At 39.9% G+C, this 22,516-nt stretch overlaps 1 protein-coding gene across 1 annotated transcript in view; it reads left to right on the top strand.

Annotated features, from left to right (window-relative positions):
- Nucleotides 1-5,735: 5,735 nt before the first annotated feature.
- The window catches only part of PHF21A (PHD finger protein 21A), a 189,663-nt gene continuing 172,882 nt past the window's right edge, over nt 5,736-22,516 (top strand). The window contains exon 1 of the mRNA XM_082845639.1: nt 5,736-6,271. The gene's annotated coding sequence lies outside the window, so the exon portion shown is untranslated. The remainder of the gene's footprint in view (nt 6,272-22,516) is intronic.

The raw sequence follows: 22,516 nt of genomic DNA, 5'->3' as shown, positions 1-22,516 counted from the left end.
TATTTTTGGTTGTCACAACCGTGAGGGGAGGGTGCTATTGGCATCTAGTGGGTAGAGACCAGGGACACTGCTAAATATCCTACAAAGCCCCCACGACAAAACCTTATCTGGCCCCAAATGTCAATAGCGCGACATTGAAGAGCCCTGGTCTAGTCAGTGCTACTAAACACATACACCTGAAGTTGCTTAGGATTAAATTGACCTTGGTGATTATGACAAAGTAGGGAAATTGAAAAGTACTCTCGAGGGACTTGCCTGGTGGTCCGGTGGTTAAGCATCCGCCTTCCAATGCAGGGGACATGGGTTTGATCCCTGGTTGGTGAACTAAGGTCCCACATGCCGCGGGGCAGCTAAGCCCGTGAGCCGCAATTAGGGAGCCTGCGTGCCGCAACTACAGAGCCCACACGCTCTGGAGCTGGTGTGCAGCCGCTGCTGGGCCCATGCACCACAATGAGAGAGAAGCCCTCGCGCTGAAACGAGAAGCCTGAGTGCCACAAATAAGACCCAACGCAGCCCAAAATAAAATAAATAAATAAAAAAAATACTCTCGAGAGGGTTGACTGCTTATCCACCAGTATTTATTTAGTTACCAGTTATATCTGACCCATTTCCAATGATGATTTCAGCTTACCACAAAAGCACACACAAGACAGTTAAAGAGATTTTTAAAAGATCAGAAACCATTGAGACAGAGGGGAGAAAGAACATACATTCAACTTCTGCTAGTCACTGGGGATTTTCTGTCATAATTCTTTAAAAATCACACTGATATGTCTCCTCTCCTTATTTAAGTATTTTGTTGGTACAAGCCAGGTTTTCATTTATTCCAGCCCAGTAAGAATTGGAAAAAAAACTCCAATAGTTACCTCCCTGCCTCAGTGAAGAGGCAGGACCCTCAGGTTTTCAGACAGTGTTCAAATCTTCTTTAGAGTGACCTTTTAAGAGACAATGGGGTTAGTTTTCAGCCTGGAGTAGAAAAAAGGACAGTGTGAAGGACAGGTGGCGGGTGGGGGGGACTGGATGAGAAAGCTGTTCCGGTAGTTGTTTGGGGGGCCGGGTCATTATGTTGTTTGAAATACTGTCGAATTCCAGAATATCAGAGACAATCATATGCAAATACAGGTACCAAAACCTTAATATCTAGGGTATGGCATGTACTATGTTACTACAAAACTATAAAATAAGAAAATGCAGAAGAAACTTCTTTATTCTCTAATATATAATGCTTCCCTATGATACTACAATATATAATGCCTCTGTTATATTTCTCCTATATTTACAGTATCTCTGCATTAGACTGATAGTCCTTATAGGGAGATAGCTGTTTTGTTATTTTGAATGACATTTTACATTCTCCAATAGAATCCCTATATTAATTAAATATTTTCTGTCCAACAAAAGTTATTTAGATTCCTACCTCCTAACCTACACACACACACACACACACACACACACACACACACACACACAGTAAATGTAAAATATAGAAACCATAAAAATACAAGAAGAAAATTGTAGGTATTTTTCTAATCTTGGACTTTGTTTTTTGTTTTTTTTGCGGTACATGGGCCTCTCACTGTTGTGGCCTCTCCGGTTGCGGAGCCTGCGGACGCACAGGCTCAGTGGCCATGGCTCACGGGCCCAGCTGCTCCGCGGCATGTGGGATCTTCCCAGACCAGGGCACGAACCCGTGTCCCCTGCATCGACAGGCGGACTCTCAATCACTGCGCCACCAGGGAAGCCCTAATCTTGGACTTTGAATGACCTCTTGAAGCATGGGACAGAAGGGAGGAATATATAGGAAAACACTGAAAGGTTTGACTGCTTATATAAAAATTTAAAACTGTACTCCAATATTTAATAAAATTTGAGATTTACAACTTTGCTCAACAGGGTTTTGATGACTACTAAATGCTTTCTGGAGGGTAACTAGGTGGTCGGAGAACAAACTCTAAGTCATTGTGCACCTGCTATTATTATTACGTCATTCACGTCTGAAAGTTGAACAGTTTACTTCAAAGGAGATTCTGATGGTGAACTTTGAATTCTCAGCTTATTTCTGGGATCTTCACTAACTTATACTGTTATCTTTTTTCTTTAGCATTTATGCCAGTTAGCCTTTTCAAAAATCCTACAGAGTATTATATGTATTTTATGTATGAGAAACACCAGGGTTCAGGAGGCCTAAATGTTTGTCTAAGGCCACACAGCTAGTGAGTGCCTAGTGAGTGCCCCATGTCAGGCACACTATGAGCTTGAGAAAGACCCACAGAAATATATCACAACCTTAAGTCACCCCGAGACTCCTTGGATGCCATATGCTACATCTGCACTGACCAGGTATTGGGACTCGACGTGTTCACCTTCTCTAGTTACATTAACTCAGAAAATGAATTTGAAGGCACAGGAAAAGATATGTTATGTGGTTCCGTGTGCCAGACACTGTGCTAAGCACCTTCCGTGAATTATTTCATTCAATTTTCTCAACAGCCCTACAAAGTAGGTATTAATAGCTGCATTTTACAAGATAGGAAAACTAAGGCTCTGAAAGGTTAAGTAATTTGCCTAAAGTGCCTTAGCTGAGAAGGAGTGATACTTCTTGGGTGTGGGAATCCACGGCTACTTGGTTCCACTGCTCTTCACCATCTTAGAGTGAGGAAGGGTATGTAAATGCAAACGTGGTCCAACAATGAACCACAAGCTAGAGAATTCTTTTTCATAGAGATTGATAGTTATATGAGTATTAGACAATTATTTGGTTATACTATTTTAATTACGTGTAAATATCTAAAACATGAGTTTGCATGACACTGATTTCTGACTGCTATTCAAACATCTTAGTAACCAAGCACCTTCTAGTACAAGAAGTTCAGGGGCTTTCATCGTCAAAAGTTGGGTTGATAAACGACAGCCCATGGGCCCAATCCTGCCTACCCCCTGGTTTTTTGAGGCCCATGAGCTAAGAAAGTTTTAACGTTTCTTTTAATGGGTGAAAAAAGAGGAATATTTTCTGACACATGAAAAGTACATAGAATTCAAATGTCAGGGCCCATAAATAAAGGCTTTACTAGAACACAGCCGGGCTCATTTGTTTATATATTTTCTATGGCTGCTTCTGTGTTACTACTGCATAGAGTTGAGAAGTTGTGAGAGAGACGGTATGGTCTGCAAAGTCTAGATATTTCCTATCCAGGTTACTACAGAAGAAAGTCTGCTGACTCCTGTTCTATAGCATTTACATATTCAGGCACAATTTGAGTTTCTGAGTTTTTTCTATGAAATTTTGAAACATTTTAAAGTTTTTTTTCTTTCTTTTTTTTTTTTTCCCCCAGCAAGAACACTAAAGTAGTCTTGCTCTGAAAAAATTTTGACAGCCTGGGCTGATTTGAAATGACACCATTAGATTATGGCCCAGTGCCTAGTGGGTCCTGCTTGAAAGGCCTCTGCCTTCACTCATCTTTTAGATACACTAGAGTTATCTCTAGATTGTAAAGCTGCGTCTTACTACCTGAGCAGTCCTTCCTTTATTCATACTGACTGTGTTATGGGTTTAGTTTCACAACATTATGAGTTCATCCATCCAGGCTTCTTCTTCTTTTTTTTTTCAACCAGGCTTCTTGAATCATTTATAGGGATTTTCATTTTCGATCTCAAACTCTTACACACTTTCTCTGCTGTGAATTTTTTTTAAATGTAAAGCTCAGGGTACTAAATGGCCTACACATATAAAATAAAGCCCGTACTTTTATTTAGTTTTTAGCTTTAAGAAATCAAAAATTTAAAAAATTGCTTTCTCTTGAGAAACGAAACTTAATTTTGCAGGTCACAGAAGTAAGAAAATGCCTGCATGTCCAAGGATCTCAAAGCACCTCTGGTGGAAATACATAACAAGGTAAAGAACGTCTATTTATTTTTAAATACTGTTTATTTCTTGGAGGAATTAGTATTTAATGGAAAAGATGTGACTAGTAACAAATAGAGCCCAAGGCTATTTCTGGTTCTGTCATTGACTCACTTTGACTTTGGGCAGATCATCTCACCACTGTTGCTCTTTATCTGCAAAAACTGGACTTCATGTCTATGGGAGTTGCATGGCTAATCAATGCCTGGAAAATGCGTAGTGGCAGATGCTACAAAAGTGCTGAGCCTTAAAAACAAAACCACCCCCACCCCCCATTTGTATTCAGTTGAGGTTCGGGCTTATTGTTATTTAACATTCGGAGGCCAACAGTACGTTAAGTCCAGCGTGCTACACAGAACAGATAATATCACTGTCCAGCAGGGATTTTTTTTTAATCTAAGATTTTGGACTTTTTTTTCTTTATTGTGGTTGGGGGTTGTTTTAGAATCTAGTAGTATTTCCATACAAAAACATTCAGCTCTAAGTTGAAAACTATCGATTTGAAAATCTAAATAACCCCCCTGCAGGGGGAAAAATAAATAAATAAATAAAAAGCCCTCCCCGCCCCGCCAAGAAATCTCTCAAAACAAGAATTCTTCTGATGTTTTTTTCCTCCCTGCAGTTCTCCATGTTACAGTCCTTGGAGGTAGAATAGGCATAAAATACTTTCACTAATAAAATATGACAAACCGCCGGATTATACGTGGCTGATTCCCAGCGACTGCCCTGCTACACAAAGCAGAAAAGTAAATGCCATCATCCCCCTTAGAACAAAAGAACTTAGGAATAAAAAACATGGAGAGGGGGGAGAAAGCAGCAATAAATAAAGGTGAGCGAAGGATCCCGTCCCCCGCCCCTCCCCGAAGCGAGTGTGGGACTAAGTACGGCTAATAAAGTGGTTCAAGGGTAGTTATTTGGAAAGGGGGCGGGGTGGCGAGGGGAGGGAGCGGGCGAGCGGCGGCCGGGGATTGCATGTTGCATTCGACTTGAGGTTGCATCTTTCTCCTGTTGCCTGGACCACGCTCTCCCATTGCAGTGCTTCCCCATCGCTTCTCTCCGTCCCTGCCCTCGCGGCTTTATTTCCCCCCTTCCAACTGCTGTTGCACTGGAGGGAGTTGGGGCCGCTCCGGAGCCCCTGTGCAGCTCCTGCGACGGGAGGGGGAGTTGGGCTCGGGCCGCTGAGTTGGGGGGGCCGCAGCGGGCTCCGGCCTCGCCTCGGCTGCAGCTACACGGGTGCCGAGCTGCAGCGCTGCACGGGGCCCATCATTGCGGCGGCCCCGGAGTTTGGCCGCCGCCGCTCCTTGTTCAGCCCCATCACCGCCGCCGCCGCTGCACTGGAGTTTGGCTGCTGCTGCCCTACTTCACTCTAGTTTAGTTTCACTCACTTTACATCCGGGTTTTTTCCCTAGGCAATGGGGACCGCAGCACACCCCGTTCCTTAGGCAAAGTGAAATAAATTCGCCGCACCGACACGTCAAGTAGTCCGCCCGCCCGAGCGCCGCCGCGGGCCCCCACCGCCCCTCCCGCCGCCGCCCCGTCTCCCCTGGGGGGGACCGCGCGCCCTGTGAAGCCATGGGAGGAGGCGCGGGGGCCTGGGCCGGCCGCCGTACAACTCCGCCCGGCGGCCCCCTCCCTCCCCGCCGTTCCCCTCTACCCCGGCGCCTCCTCTCCCCCCGCCCTCGTCCCCGCTTTCCCAGCCCCAGTCCCTCTCGCCCGGCTCTCGGGAGCGGCGGGGGCGCGCACGGCGGCGGCGGGCCGGCGGGGCCGCGCGGCGGGCTCCCGCGCGGGCGAGTGTGTCTGGGCCTGGGCGGAGGGATCCCCGGGCTGAGGCGGCGGAGGTGCTGCGGCCCGGGGCCGGGTGGTGAATGGGCTGGTGGTGCTCGCTGCTGCTGCTGAGAGGAGGAGGAGGAGGATGAAGAGTTGGGCTTGTTTGTCTCCCACAGTTTCTCTCCTGCTGCTCTGATTTTCCCCCCACATTCCGGCCCGGGGCCTGTGTGTCTCTCCTGGAGGAGGAGGAGGATCCAGTTCCTCCCCCCACCCCCTCCTCCCCACCCCCCCTTGCCTGGGGAAGAGGAGGAAAGAAACAGCCCAGAGAGAGAGGGAGAGAGAGAGAGTGAGTGAGAGAGAGAGGGGGAGAAGAGGAGAGGAGGAGGAGGAGGAGGAGGGAGAAGGGAACAACCTACCATCTTAACACACTAATATCTAAAAAGTGCGAGAGGCCCAGAGCAGCAGCAGAAGCAGCAGCAGCAGCTCCAGCTTCTTCCCTCCCTCCCCATGAAGAAGAGTTCCCTCCTCCTCCTCCTCCTGCTTCTCCTGCTCAGAGTTCCTGCCTCCAGCTGCCAGGGGGGACAGCCAGCCAGCAGCAGGAGGGTGCAGTATCCCAGCTTTTCCATTCTCTCTTCTCCTCACTCTCCTCTCTTTTTTTTTCTGGAGTAGCTCTGTTTCCCCTCCCTCCCCCCTTCCCCTTCCCCCTCCCCCCTCCCTCCTCTCTCTCTCTCTCTCTCTCTCTCTCTCTCTCTCTCTTTCTGTCTCTCTCTCTCTCTCTCTGTCTCTCTCTCTGTCTTGTCTCTGGTGTTTGTCTCTGGGAGGTACAGGGTCTGCTTGCTTGGAGTTTGTTTTGGGGGGAGGGAGGGGGAGGGGAGGGGTGTGTGGGAGGGAGGAGGGAAAGGGGGGTGTTCTCGGCAGGACCCCCTCAGTCAACTTGAGATTTGAGCAATAACTTCCCCTTCGGGGCGCCCCCCTGCGTGCCCTTCCTATTCCTCCCCCCATAAAAAAAAGACAATGGAAAAACCTTGTCTCCCCCTTCCTCCCCTCTGCCCTCCACCCCTCCCCAGGATAAATTGGAAGTAAGTTTATGAGCAGCTTCGGGAGCCTGGGCGCTGAGTGCTGGGCCGGAGCGGGTGACAGAGGCGGCGCACCGGGGGTGGCGGGGAGGGGGCGTCACATTGTCCCGGCGGGGGGCCGGGGAGGGGGCCGCCGGCGTGGGCGGGGGGCGCGGAGCCTCGTCCGCCCCCTTGGGCTCTCCCTCCGCCCAGGGGTGGTCGCCAGGGCTCTTTCACTACCCCCTCCCCCCAGGATGATGTCGGGGGGAAGTTTTTATTATGGTTATTTATTTAATTTTTTTTTTTTTGAAAACCATCTTGTTTGGTGACTGAGGGATCTGGTTTAAAAAAAAAAAAGCTGCGGCTGCTGCCGCTGCCGGGCCCGAGTGTGTGTGTGTGCGTGTGTGTGTGTGTGTGTGTATGTGTGTGTTGGTGCATTTGTCTTGGGTGGCCGGAGCAGCGTTGGGGAAATTCCGCTTATTCTTCTTCTTCTGCAACTTGTTATTCCGGAGAGTGTGCCAGCACCCCTCACCCCGGGGCCGGTCCTCCCGCACTCGCCCCCGCATCCCGCGGCCGCGGGGCGCCCCCGGGACCCTGCGCTGGCCGGGGCCGCCAGGCCGCTCCAAGAGGGGCCGCAGCCGCCCCTCCCCCGCCCGCGCCCCCGCCGGGGGGAGGGGCGCGCGGAGTGGGACTCTTTCCGTTTGGTCCAGCCCCGTCGTGCACGCAGTTCCCAACACTTCTCGTCATCCTCTCTTTGGTCTCTTTATTCTGCTGAGCGGTGCTGTTAGGATTTCTTTTTTTCCCCTGACCACGTTCGCGATGGTGGGTAGCAGCAAGGTGGCCCTGTCAGGGGAGGGGTTGATGTCGAGATTGGGCACCGGGGGAAGAATGTCTCCTTTCAACTTTGTGACTTGCACCCCCGGAGAAGGCCACACGCCGGTTGTGGGGTGCAGATGTGCTGAGAGTGATTTCTAAGTAGTTGAGTTCTTGAGATGAGGGGTACGGCTGCTAATGGTAGGCAGGTTTTGTTTTTATTGGTGAATCTGGTGTCATCATATTCCGGTCATATGTTGAAATATTCTTTGTTTAGGTCTTGAAGTAGAGGATCTTACTTTTCACGTCCACATTGTGTTGTTTTTAAATGATGTCTCTGCAAGTATGGCTTTCTAGAATTTCAAATGTGAGTTAAGGTCCGGGGGTATGCGGGCCTCAGCACTGGCCTTGACAGTGAACTTTGTGACTGTGTTTTGGATTGCAAAGATTTGCCCCATAACTGGGGTGCGAGCTGTGCATTTTTGTTAATAGTAGGTGTCAGGAATGTAGATGCTTGAGGTGAGGACGTTAGAGAAGGAAGAACATTTATATATTAATAATTGATAGCTGAATATTAGAAACAGATTAATTTGGGCTGATGAAATTTTTTTTTAAAGCAGTTATGCACTCTAGGAAACCTTTTCATAGGCACACTTTTTAGGGGTTCTTTAGGGCACAGAGCTTGAATATCTCCTTTTAGAGAGGTTACTCACCAACGTCTGTAGCTTCATTGAGGGCCTGATAAGGGGACTGAAACTGGGGCTATGACATCTGAGTGTACTTTTCAGTGTTTATGTTGTTTGTTTACATCTGATGTTCACTCAAGTTTGGGCAGTGGAAATAAATAGGTCAGATTTTCTTTTGGTTTTTGAAGACTAGCTCTCTCCCCCTCCCCCTCCCCCTTTTTTTAAGTTTCACAATTTACTTGGTTTCACAGCATTGTAGGAAACTGTTACTACATTTTTACTGGAAATACTATTATTCATTTTGATTTTGGTAAGTTCTTTTCTATTCTTTTTTCTGTCTCTGTATATGGAATCTACATCGTGGGCTCAAAACTGGCTTATTAAGGGCCATTTAAAATGTCTGAAGAATGCACTTTAAAATCTCAGGACACATCTTTTGATGGCAAAGAGGAAATTTTTGTGTGCAGTTATGCTCATGTTTATGAAAAAAATTTCTGCACTTAAAACTTTTGTAGATATACAACTATCCTTAAATGAAGAGCATAGTAGTAGTGCAGAAAATTCGCAAAACACAAACTTTTGGCTAACATGTTAAAAATATTCCAGGTGTTTTTCTTTATGTCATACTTTTGCTTGTCTTAACATAATAGTATTTGCAATATGACTGGCATTGCTTGGATGGTCTTAATAGTCTTTTCCTTGAGTGCTTCTAAAGGCTTTTTAACATAGTTTTTAGCTAATTTTGCAAGCTTTATTTAAACATGTTGCACTTTGAACTCTGGCGGGTCTTTATGGAACTGGAAAAGTAATAAATTAAGACTCCTGCCTGTGCCAGATTTTATTTTTAAGAGGTATAAGTGATGGATGGGGCCCTATTTCTTTTAGCTGTGAAGGGTCCATCCTTTTTCCCATTCAGTCATCTGGAAAGAGCTGCGTCAGAAATACTCTTCTTCTGCTTACATGAAGAACTCTAAATGCTATCCAGCAGGAGGTGCTGCAGCAAGATAAAGGAAATCTATGACTTTTGAGGGTCTTGCTACTTATTACAGCTCTGCTTAGTATCAACTAAGCAACAGGATTAACACCTTAAAGTTCCAGAAAGATTTTGAGTAAGTCTATTGAAAAGTTCCATTTGCTTTTTACCTGCTTACAATATTACACAAAGTAGATTGCTTATTGTGGATAGCTTAAGGATGCTGCCCTGAGGTACAGAGTGCTGTTAGAATTATTTTAGTTTGAAGAGGGGTTATTCTCATATTGGTGAGTGGGGTGTTGAACACATTTTTAAGAATTATGTGCAATGGATGGCTATAAACAAAAGTAGTTGGTATGACTTGGGACTTTAGGCTTTATGGTCATCCCTATAATGTTAATACAAGTGGGATATAGAGTACTTGAACTATTGGAAAGGGAGATATTGTATGGAAAAATTTTTAGACTTCTTGTGTTTTTTTCCTCCAATCTATGGACAGTGATCCTAATAGATAAATTCTTAGGCACTCAGCGTTATAAATACATATGGTTGATGTATTGGAGTTGGCCTCCAAAGACTGAGATTCTTGAGCTAGAAGTAAAGTTCTGTCTGTGGGTATGGGTCATTGCTGATATGTCCCTTAGTAACACTTAACAATAACTGCATAAAGATGAAAGTATTTTTGTAGCATTTATAGCACATGTCCTTTGAAAGTCTGTTAGTGTTAGGTGAATTGATTTATCACTGGAAATATCATGCTACTGTGGCGGCTTGTAAAGTTTTATGTCAAAGTTTAAAAACTTGGGAATGTGTAGAAAATTTGATGAATCTGCCTTGAATTTTGTTTGTTTTTTAGGAATAATACTGTACTTTTTTCTCAATAAGATCAAATGAGATAATACATGTGAAAGTGCTTTGTAAATTGTCAGAAACCATGCAGATGTTAAGTTGTTGAGATAGGTGGCTAATTAATACATGGACAGAAGCTTCTGTCTTTAAAATACTAACTTTCTCCATATCATTTGGGAAATGAGTGCATTAAAAGTGCACCCAGAACACTTTATGAATTTTTTTTTAAATACTGCTGTGGTTACCAAAAAGCTCTTTGTTACAGTTTTGAAGCTTTGTTTAAAAAATGCTGCCTAGGCAGTTTCCCTTAATTCAAAAAAAAGATCATTTTTCCTTTTGTAGATCCTGTGAAATGTGTATTCCCTGTTAAAGTTTTTGTTCATTTCACCATTGATGTGATAGTAGTTGATTTTAGTGATTATTTAAGTTCCCGGATTCTTCTATAGACTCTTATTAACACACAGAGTAACAGATGTCACGGTTAATATTTTGATTGTTTTGACTGATCCTGCTAACATTCTGAAAAATTCTTACTAACTAAACCTTTCAAACTTGTTTCAAAGTGAAAAAGACATATTTGTATGCATTAGTATTAGGTACGTGTGTGTATCATTTTTGTTTTTCTAATTTAGAGGGATGCGTGAGGAAATGACTACTCAAATCTAGAGGAGTGCACTGAAATATTTTTTGTGTAAAAATAACCCAGAAGTTTAAAACTCAGAACTTTGAGTTCTGGCCTTCTTAATAGACTCTGCTCACCTATTTGGACTAAGGTAAAATGACATATAGATAATTGGGAGTTCCTATGTTTATGAGCATATCAAAAGATAGAGTACTCTAAATTTTAGAATTGGCTGCTCTTTATGAAATAACCTCAATTAGAAATGAAATGTAGAAACTTGCTTCGGTGAAGGGTGAGAAAAACATTTAACTGTTTAGATAAAAATGAAACCTCTCAGGGTAATATTAACGTTTTCATCCTGCAGACGGTGAATACTAAAGCTTTTATTGAGGAAATACTGACATTAAGGTTATATTAATGTGCTTTTAAATTTTGTATCCTTAGTATTTTATTGCCAAAGTCTTTTGTATTTAATTAGTATTGAAAGGGAGAAAAGGAAGGGATTAAAGTTTTAGGTCTCTGACCTTTGACAGAATTCCTTTATATCTATATTCAGAGCTGATTTCTTGTTTGAATTTTCATATTAATTTGTCATGGGAAATATTAATGATTTATGTTGACTTCTCAGAACTTTTGTATATGGGCTTTTTTTGTAGGCCCTAAGTATTCTTTAGGAGCATAGCAGTGTGTTTTGATCACTTTAACTTTACCAGGTGTGTATTTTTGCTGCTTTGTGGTGTTTTGTTTTGTTTTGTTTTTAAAGAGGTAATATATTAACACTGCATTAAAAGTATTGTAGATAATTATTTCTTAAATAGCATATGTTTCCTTCTTTGTATATTTGTGTGTATATGTGGCCACACTGTTTTGTAGGCTTTCATATCATCGTATTTGTGTACTGAATTTTTGAACAGTTATCTTTTGTGAGAATGCTGAAATAGACCTTTAAGAATAACTTTTATATTGCTTGTCTATCTATCAATTGAGTCTTAAACTGGGATGGTGGTGAACTCTTCCCTTTTAGAGATAATATTATGTGAGTTTCAGTCATCCTTTGGACTTTTCTAAGGCAACTTTCTTACACTGGACACTTGTTTGGCAGTTTGAATGCCTCTCTGCTTCTCTCCCTCCAATACACTGCAAACTGTACACCCCCCACCCCCTTGCTAAATACAAAATAGTGAGCGGGTCTCGGCTGAAGGAAACTATTCTTTCCTATATTTTGGAATCATCTGTGGAAATGTTTTTCTGCTTTTTAAAGTAGACAAAAAAGTGAACCGGTAATTTGGAACTAGGAAAGGGATGGGGCCTAACAGGTTGATGATCTAGGCTTTATTTTGACTCTGTTTGTGGGCCTAGGGGAGAAAAATAACTTAAACACAGAAGCCAGAAAGATGGGTTTTGTTTTATTGTTTTGGCTGCATTGAGAATACAAACTGTCAGTACTTGAGGAGAAGGAGCAGCAGAAAGGAATTGATTTTTTTCTGCTGCAGATCAAAGTATTGTTAACCATGTGCATCTCTAAAGCAGCATAGTTAGGTATTAAACAGTAGTTGATTCTTTTATTCAGTTAACAGTCAGAACCCTAAACTTTTGTTTTTTAAAATTTTAAATAAGTACCCAAAACTTCAGAGTTAATGACAATAATTTCCTGATAAAAGTGGGTGATAGTAACCATGGCAACTGCTATCTCTGGCCTTATGGACAGTATGTTGTATTGATGAAGCTTCAGATCCTATAGTAGCCTGTCAGTTTTATGGTGAAATGTAGTAGCTTGTGTTGCAGGTGATTTTTAGCTGGATTATGTTAAATTTGTGTGCCAGCTTATCTTTCCTTGTTAGGAATTTCTTGGACTGTATTCCACAGCATGTTTGTGAAGGTGCTGTTGCCTGAAAATAACCCACCACCTGTGTTAGGCCTCCTGATGCAGATTGCACTTAGTTCTTTCCCAGCCTCCTCCTTCAGTCTTGCAGAAAATAGGGGTGTGTGTAGAAACTACATACATAAATTACAGCTCAAAGTTGTCTACTTGGGTTTGGACATGTTATTGATTGCTTAAAAACAAAATTTTTTTTTTTTTTTTGAAGACGTCAGTGGATGAGAGAAATGGAATTTTTTCCCCTGAGTGTTCTTTTCACACGTGTGTGTGAAATGAAGGGTGAGGAGTGGAGGGGGTAAATATTGAGTAAGGACTTGACAAAAGAGGAACTTAAGTATTATTCGTTTTTTTGTTGTTGTGTGTGTGTGTGATGGTGGTATGTGTATAGCTATAAGAATACATTTCCTAATGGGTAGTATTAAAGTACGGGAAATGATTTCTTATGAGAATTTCCTTCAAGAAAAATTATTCATAAAAACATAACTTGAAAGAATGTTAAGAGAAAAGCTGGTAAAACAAAACTTTTTTGGGGGGTGGGGAATAGAAAGCTTTGAAACTGATCAGACTTTAAAAAATTGTTTTAAAAATTGTGTCTTTAAATATAACTTAAAAATTGTAACGCATCTTTTTGCTTTTTAAGGATTTCTTTTATATGCTTATCCTGTATAAGGTTTTTCTAACGTGAAAATGTTGATCTAAATGTTAATTGATACTTTTTCCAGTATATGCTAAAGAATCTCTGCTAGGGCAGAGAACAACCAAATTTTATCTGGATTTGACTAGGCCCTGATAGTAAGATCTAGTCAGATTGTGCTAGATAGTTCAGTTTCTTGAAACTTACTGTGATAGGGGGAAGTGGTTTACTTACTACAAGTCCCAAGATGCATTGCGGTTTTTGCCTAACTCCAGAATAGAGCATTGCATGCTGGGACCTGTAGTTGATTTAAACAGTACAGGGAACCCTTCTCTCCTGTCTACTCCATTTTATACACAGCTTCCCAAGCCTCTAAGAACTTTCTGCTAAGTAAAGTTTGATTGCTAATATCATGGTTATTATGCTGCTGATATCCTAAAGTGGGTCTTCAGAAACACCCTAGTGTATTAGTTTACCTTAGATGAGTTTGCTGTTTTTTTAAGTCAGTTACTGTAAGATTTACATGTAAAATAGCGTACGTATGTATATAGAGTCAAAACTTGACTTCGCAGTTGTAAATTTTTTTTGTCTGTGACGATATAGGTCCCTATAATTACAGCATTAACTGATTGCTAGTGTGGGCATTAGAATTAGAAGACTGTTATTGTGGGGCCGGATATGTATGCTGTTCTCTTTTCTTTGAATGGGGACAATTATTCAGTAAAGTTGGACGGAAGGGTATTTTTGGTGCCAGTATTTAAGCTCAGAGTTTTTTATTCTTCTGTAATGATTGTCAACATCTTGAATCTCAGTATTCTTTAAATGGAAGACAGACTCCTGAAAATAAATGTGATTTTAGTGTAAATTTAATACTCAAAGGTATAGGCTGGAAGGTAGAGAAAAAGGGAAGGTTTCTTTAATAATTTGTTTATATTTTCATTTGTAAACTTAAAATTTCTGTCCTTTTGAGGGTTCTAATACTTTCACTTTATTAACTACTGTCAGTGTTGTTGCGGGGATTAAATGTTAAAATCTGTGAAAGTGATTAGCACAGTTCCTGGCCCATAATGAAGGCTCAGTAAATGTTTATAGAGTTAGCAATAGTAGTAGTAGTAGTGGTTATTGTTATTTTAAAAAATATTATGCTTTACATTTTTAACTCTCTTTTTACATTATTACTTGATCAGAAACCCAGGATGTTCTAACAAGGCCTTGAGATTTTTGGCCTATGGTAATGATGTGGCAATTCCCTGGAATTTTTTGCTGTACTTAAAATGTCTTTGCACCTCAGTTTCTCCCTCAGTGATAGATGCCTGAGGTCAGACAACCAGCCAGTAGCAGAATTTTCACCAGGATTCAGCTCTGCCTATTCAATACTCTTTGCCACTGTGCCATGGCCTTTGGTTGACTTTGGAGAGTTCAAAAGATAATGAAAATTTCTTTGTTAATAATGTTTGCACTGTTAGAACATCCAAACTAGTTGACTAATGAAAATAAGATGCTGCAAAAATGTTCCTCGTGTCACAGTGTATGTAACCTTGGAAAAATTCTGTTGTGTTTAGAAGCATGAACCAGTCTGTCACCACAGTTCACAGTGTTATAGGATTGATGTATTGGAGGCCAGTGAGCAGCAGCCCCAGAAAGAAAATGTAGTTTCAGTTCTGTGGGTTGTACTTAAAATGTTAGGTTCAAAGAAATCATAAGTCTTTATATTATTTTTCTCTTTTAGGACACTAACTTCTTTTAGGCTCTTGAGATTGTTCAAGGATATTTTTATCTGCATGGCTTTTAGCTTTTTGAGAAGGGAAAGGGACACCTGGGAATACTGAAAACTGTACGCATAAGTTGTGGTTTGTGTGCCTTAGAGTGTATGTAGAATCAGGGAAGTGTCTTTCTTATCTGCTTCGCCAGTCTCTACTCTAGCAGAGTTCCTCAAATGTTATTACTGAGGGCTGCTGTGTTTATTTAAGAAAACTCTGCCTTTAGTAGTAATTATTTAAGTACTTGTTTATACAACAACCCATTCCACTATAATAATACTAACCTTTTTTTCCTCACAAACGTGAACTGAAACTTGTTAATGTTTGCATACTAGACATGAGATAGATTCTTTAGCTGTGTCATAAATTTATGGTGTCTGGTCTGATATTCTTCCACATTATGAATGGTTTTATTTACTTCATGTTAACTCGTCTTTTCAAGATGTAATATTAAAATGAAATTAATCAGTGGTTACAAAGATGTTAAATTCAAAGGGCTAAATGTAAGGGAGAAAATGGTCTCTGGTATTAATTGCCCAGTACAGGAAGTTTGGATGAATTCTGTTCTACATTTTATGGTGTGCACACTTGTGTGATTCCTGAAATACTATAGTTAGATATAAGGAGAGGAAACAAGGAGAGTAAAACTGGGCAGCCATGCATAATTATCTGTAGAGTTCTCTGACACACCTAAATTATTGAGCACAGTTTTCTGTCTTTTTTTTAATGAAGTGTCTGAGACCAATGTAAATGAAATGGTTGTGATGGTGTCAGAGGACCTGGCTTTAAGATCAGTCCTGTCACTAGCTATGCATTTGAGAAATTCATCCTAGCTGGGCTTTAGTTTTCCCAGTACTGTAGTAAAATGGGGATAATGGTAAAAGCCTGCTTCACTATGTTGCTAAAAGGATTAGATGAGATAATACTCATGAATGTACTTTATAGACTAAAGAAGTATCAATACATATAAATTGAGTTTTTAATCACTAATAGATGCCTGGATTTTAAGATATTTCTCTATGTTGTGTTAACAATGTTAATATTTAAAAAAATTTAAATATATGAGTTAGAATCATAATTGGTGATCTAGATCCCCCCACCTTCCCACCATGGCCAACAGACAAGTTCTTAGCATGTGTTCACAGTGTAGTTCTTGACAACGTGCGCTGATGCCTTTGTGTGTATATATCATATATATAAAAATATCACAAATGTACTGGTGTGTTACAGTAATGAAAAGTTGCAATTATGGGTTTTTATATTGAAAAATATTTTTATGTGTTAATATACAAACATACACAAATATACATATTTGTTCTTAGAGAAATGGCATAGGTATAAGACTTTAAATATTTGGCAAGTTGTGAACAGTTTTTGTATTTTAAAGTTATCTATTATAATATTATTAATAATAATTAACATTTGCTGAGTGTTTATTATGTTTAGTACTAAGCTTTTTTACATAAAGGATCTCATTTAATTTTAATCCTCACAGCAATATTCTGAGGATTTACTGTTATTATTCTACTCCCATTTGACAGATGAGGAAATGAAGGCTTCCCTGGAATAACATAGGTAGCAAATCATACAATCTTACCTCAAGCCCAGGTTTGATTCCAGAGCTCCTCCTCTTAAGTGTCATAATGCTGTACTAAACTGTGCAATTCCCATAGAAACCTAGCAAGTGAATTACTAAAGAAGTTTTTCAATCTACTGAAATGGCCACAGCTATGACATATCATTTTAAGAATGTTTCATCTGATTTTGGTTGGGTTAGGTTGAATGTTTTGGAAGTAGTAAGCACTGGAATGGATTGGAAATGAAGGCATTTGGGATAGTGTATGTCCTGTGCATCATTGTATGCCCATTGCCAAGCACAGCGCCTACTGTGGAGTGGGGTCTAATACCTATTTCTTAAAGGTTAGAATTTGGGCACGGGAGCACGATAGGTTATTTTATAAATTTTTTTAGTAGGTGCAGATAGATTACATTGGCTATTTCAATTAGTTGTTATTTAACTGTCAACATTTTAGAGCGTTTGATGGTAAGTGTCCTTCCTTTTAATATTTAATGTTATTTTAATACTTTAAAAATATTAAAAGGCAGAGCATCGGAGTTATAAAAGTAATACTTGCAATATAGATATGTGTAAAGTAGAAGACTAAAGTTATCCCATTCTCACCTACTTAAAAATTTTCCTGTGCATTTAACTATGTATAATGTATATGAATTTTCAAAATAAGTAGAATCATACCATAATACTCTCTTGAAGTTTACTTTTTTCAGGTGACTATTTAAAAAACTTGCGTGTTTTTGAACATAAGGCTCAGGTGGGAAATGGGAGTGAGGTTGGAAGGAGAGAGGTGGGTAAGATTTGTACATTAAGATTATAAACCTAATGCCCTAGACTGATTATTACCTATGGGGCAAAAAGCATTTTAAGTTCTTTTTACTTGCACCTAATGCCTTAGAAATGGCCATTGTTATTTAAAAAATTTTAAAGTCTTAACTGATGTAAAATGACAATGTTGTTTTCTGTGCTGCACAAGTAATTTAGAAAGTATCATTTCAGAATTAAATTCTGCTAGTTTATTCTGGTAGTTATTTATAAAGAGATCAGTTGTGGTTTCAGATAACTTTTTTTTTAAACTGGTAGTCTCTCTTCCTGGTTGTTAGGAGGGATTCATTCAACATTTTCACAGTAAAGTAGAGTTTTAAAACCAAGAAAATGCTTGTGCTGTTTTAATTAGTAACGGCTCAGACCAGTACTGTTTAATGGGCATCCAGATATCCTGCCCAGGAATTAGTTCTTCATATGAGTAGTGTTGGTGGAACTCACCTTCATCCCTATCCCTACTTACTCAGCCACCTTCAAATGCTATCCTGGTAACCCAGCATTTTTTAAAGCAGTAAAAAAAAGGTAAATTATTGGAAGTGCTGATAATTTATTGAGTGCCAATAATTCATTTTTCTGGTGTTACATATATTAAAAAAAAAGCATACTCAAGACATTATAATCTGCATTAAATATCTTTTGATTCTGGCTTTGAGAGTTTTGACTTGTTGATAAGGTTGTTATTCATAATTCACCTTTGTAATTTTTAAATTAAAAAATTTTATTTCATAGGTAATAAGTTTTTCATTATAGAAGTTTAAAAAAATTCTAATTCTAGAATGCGCTCCTATCTAAGGTGATTTATACTTCTTTAGACCCGTATTTAGTGAAGTGCTAAAGCATGGCCTTAAAATTCTAAGAATTGGATCTGGTAGGGTGTAGCAGTTAACTAGTTTTAACAAGCCATGTTAAGGTTATTTCTTTCTTTCTTTCTTTCTTTCTTTCTTTCTTTCTTTCTTTTTTGGTTATTTCTTGTTGATAGCATTCATGTGTGCTTTTCATTTTGTGTGGCTCAGACCATGCCCTAGACAGTATTTTATTATTTCTCATGATAATTTTATAAGTGTACAAAGGGCTCAGTTCATGTCATGGACGGTAAAACTGAGAACGGTAAAACTGAGGCAGAGACAAGAATTTTAGTAAGTTAATAGCAGAGCCTAATTTTCCGACTTTCATATTCTGGTTTTGATCTTCTTAACCTGTAGTATCCAAACTTTTAAATATTATGGCCCCCAGTAAATGTATACTTAGATATAATTTACTGAACCTAGTATTTTGTGTATGTTATAAAACATACAGGAAATTAGAAATTTTTAAAAGGATGAGATTTAAAAATATAATTTGTGTTTCCTCCCACGGTCCTCTTCTTTCCCCCGGGTGGGCACACCCACTTGGAGACTCGCAGTGGAGATAGACTATTCTTCTGCAGAAGAGGTAGCCATGGGGACACCTGGAGGACCGTTGGTACAAGGTGTGGGGCTTTTAAGTTGGAGCGATCTTTTACAGCTTTTTAATTTTAAAGAAACAGCCTTTCTTTCTGTGAAGGCTGAATGGTCGAGAGTAAAGGCCTTGAGAGAGGTTAGCTTAAAAGACAAAAATATAGGCCTTATTTGTTTTCTTCAGAGTTGTCCAAAGGGAAAAGGCTGGCCTACCCTGAGCTCCTGCTCCCACTGTGGAGATGGCAGTGGCTTTTTCTGTTGTTGTCAGGCAGTTTATAGAACGCAGGATAGCTTGGTAAGCGTCTTCTCTGTGCCTGATATGACGTAACATTGTGGAGTATGCAGCATGCATGTTAAGTACAAGTGGTTGTATTTGGCTTGTTGCTGCAGCATTTTTGAGGCTATCTGAAAAAGCAATTATCACTCGATAGAGTTGGATATGTGCAAATTATTGAAATCATCATTTCATGAAGACCAAACTTTGTAACTTGAATTATCCTGTTTAGTATTTGTTTACTCCCCCCCCACCCCCCAGAGCAGAATTCTTTTTCTGAAAGGAACAGATGCCGTTAGCTTATCAGGACCTGATACTAAAAAGCCCACAAAAATCTTTGTGCTGCTTATTTTCTTTATTTAATCTATATGCAAAGCATATTGTAATTTTTGCTGTTAGAGGGTTTTAAGGTGATGGTTCCTCCCCACCCTTTTTGTGCTCAGGAGAGATAGATCAGGAATGCCAAATTGACAACTTGGTATAAAGAAATAATGACCACTGAAATAAAACAGGAGTTCAAATAAAAAGCAAACCAGATACAAATGTAGAATGAAAATATCTTTTAGTAAAATGTTAGCATGCTGTACTTGGAACAGATGCCACATTAATTCAAAAGAGAGCCCAGAAAATGTGGCAACTTTACGATGTCAATGGAGGGAGCTGCAGTAGTTCCTGTTCTCATTGTGTCAGGTTCTTAGTACCTCCAGGTCCGGTCCTGTTTTTCTATTTATTTTCTGTACATGTTACATGTTAATATACAAATATTAAATCCATGCTTAATATTTTTATTTGTTACTATTAAATACATTGTCATATTAATAGATATTAGTATAAAAGCCCAATAACTTGTAATCCAACAGTAATGATTCTTGTTTTAAATATGCATATCAACATTTGTAGAATCCGAGGTAAAAATGGGCTTTTCTACGCACCCTTCAAGGCGCATTTATGATAATAAGGTAGTCTAAGAATTGAGACTTTCAAAGAGGCTTACTGCTTTTTGAATGTGGAATTTGGACAAGTTACAAAATTATGAGAATTTTGCATTTTTTTCTCATTTAAATTTGTAGTTATCATTGGACATTTGTTATGATTTTTAAGTAGCTTAGATTCATTCATTCCTTTTGCTGTGTTTTTTATGGTGTTTGGGAAGAGGATGAAAGGGTGATGGAAGGGTACTATGCACACTTGGGTACTTCCAGAGTGACACTCATTTTATAGAAGATTGCACAGGGACATCTCTGAATTGCCTGTAACTTGCAGTGCATGGTTAGTGTGTCTGGGTGTGGAGGGAGATGGGCTGGGGGCTCTTAACCTGATTTACAGTGTGCCACTTCCTGAGCAGTGCAGTGATCTAATCACTAGGGGCATATCTTCTGTGCCTGTAAAGAAGTCTGGTGCGCATGCTTAGAAAAGCACTACTAGTTTTCTCTCAGTCAAAGCATGAAGGCTTACAATTTACTCATTTTGTGAAAAGGTTAAAAGTTTTGTTTTCATGCCATTCAAGACAAGGGAAGTTTTTAGCATGGCAGTAGAGCACAGTGGTTAAGAGTATGGGCCAGTTAAGAGTAGGAGTATGCATAGGCTCAAATCCTGGCTTTGCTCTGCACAATCTGGATTTGTATTAGCTCTGTGACAGTGGCCAAATCACTTCACCTGCTGTGCCTCTGCTTCAGTTTCTTCACCTGTAAAGTATGAATACATAATAGTACCCTTTTTCTGAGGTTGTTACGAGGAATAAATAAGTGCCTGACACGTAGTAAGCACTAAATAAATGGTAGCTATTGTTAGCTATTATTACTTAACCTTAATTCTGGATTCTTCTTCTCTTCTCAAGGCTTGAGACAAATGTTGCATAGTGGGGAAAGAGCCTGAGCTTGGAGGTCGGACCTCTGGTTTGGAATCTTAGTGCAACCACTTAAAGTTGAGTGTGTGACCTTGGACTAATTATTTAAGCTCTTCTCAAAAAAGATGTCTCCTGTACATGCTGTATAACAAGCATTGTGCTGTTCACTTGGACTTCATTTTCTTTACTGATGACATAGGGATGATAATACTAACCTCTTTGGATTGATATGAAGATAAAAATGGGGAAGTCTTAGGACACTTTATAAGCAATAGCTGCTATTATCATTGCTATTGTTACAGTCCCTCTAAAAGTTTATGGGAAAAGACTAAATATGGAACAACTTAGGAAGAGAGGAGAGTTTTCTTCCTGAAACGTCATTAGAAAAGGTATGGATGGGAAAAGTGATTTAATGAGTTCTTGTTTGTGAAAACTGCTGAGAGAAATACAGAATACATGGGAGGGTGTCAGTTACTACAGAGACTTTAAAAAGTATTTTCAGAGCACTTTATATTTATTAAAACTCTTAGCGATGAAAGATTTTTTTGCACCAAGATACTGGTGTTTATAGTAGGTCACTTAGCACCAAGGCAGTAGTAGATAAAGCATTATAACTCACAAGTTCAAAATACTAATCAGCTGGTCAGTCCATTGGGTCTGTGGCTCAGGACAAATTGCTTGTGTTTAATCCTTGAGAACGTATGCTTGGTGTAAGAACTAATGGAAACAAATGTAGAACCCCAGAGATATAAAAGTGGCATACAAATGCTTTCTAGTAATGATGGACACAGTTTATTTGCCTTCTGATTTTGAGCATTTTTCCTTTCTGAAACTTCCTCTCATCTGGTGCCTAGTCTTTTCTTACAGTGATTGTTATTTTCTTTCTATATTTAATCATCATATGTTGAGCCTAGAAACTGGGCCTGAGAGCAGGTTGATTGTGAGAAAAGCCACACTTTAAGTCTCTGCCTTACAGTGATCTCAGAATTAAGATTTTTTTGGTAAAGAATTTGAGTTTTTAATATATTTTGAGGTTTCTTTAATGTATTTTTTAGTTTTCAATGTATTCATTAGTATGTAGGTATCTGTAAGTGTATCTATAGGTATGTATGTATCTATCTGGTAAGTGAAACCAGTCATTGAGGGAAGGGGAATGATCATTAAGTATGAAATATAATTAATCTTGTTCATTTACTGTCAATTTAGATCTGAAACTTTTTTGGTCTTTGGTCTGTATAGTTTTTTTCCTGAGATTCAACAAGTGTGTTTGAATATAGTATATGTTACCACTAGTGAGCATTTGAGTTAAAAATAGAATAATAGCTTCCATTAACTTTTTGTTCTCATTTACCCAGCTGCACCATTTGATAAAGGCCTAGTAGGTAGATAGAAGTATTTAGTATATTTTATTTTATTTTTTAATAAATTTATTTATTTATTTTTGGCTGTTGGCTTCGTTGCTGCGTGCGGGCTTTCTCTAGTTGTGGCGAGCAGGGACTACTCTTTGTTGTGATGCGCGGGCTTCTCATTGTGGTGGCTTCTCTTGTTGCAGAGCACGGGCTCTAGGTGCACAGGCTTAAGTAGTTGTGGTACACGGGCTTCAGTAGTTGTGGCGCATGGGCT

The sequence above is a fragment of the Leucopleurus acutus genome, assembly GCF_964270905.1.
Source record: "Leucopleurus acutus genome assembly, chromosome: 8".
In the NCBI taxonomy this organism is placed as follows: domain Eukaryota; kingdom Metazoa; phylum Chordata; class Mammalia; order Artiodactyla; family Delphinidae; genus Leucopleurus; species Leucopleurus acutus.
This window is presented reverse-complemented; position numbering and strand designations above follow the sequence as displayed.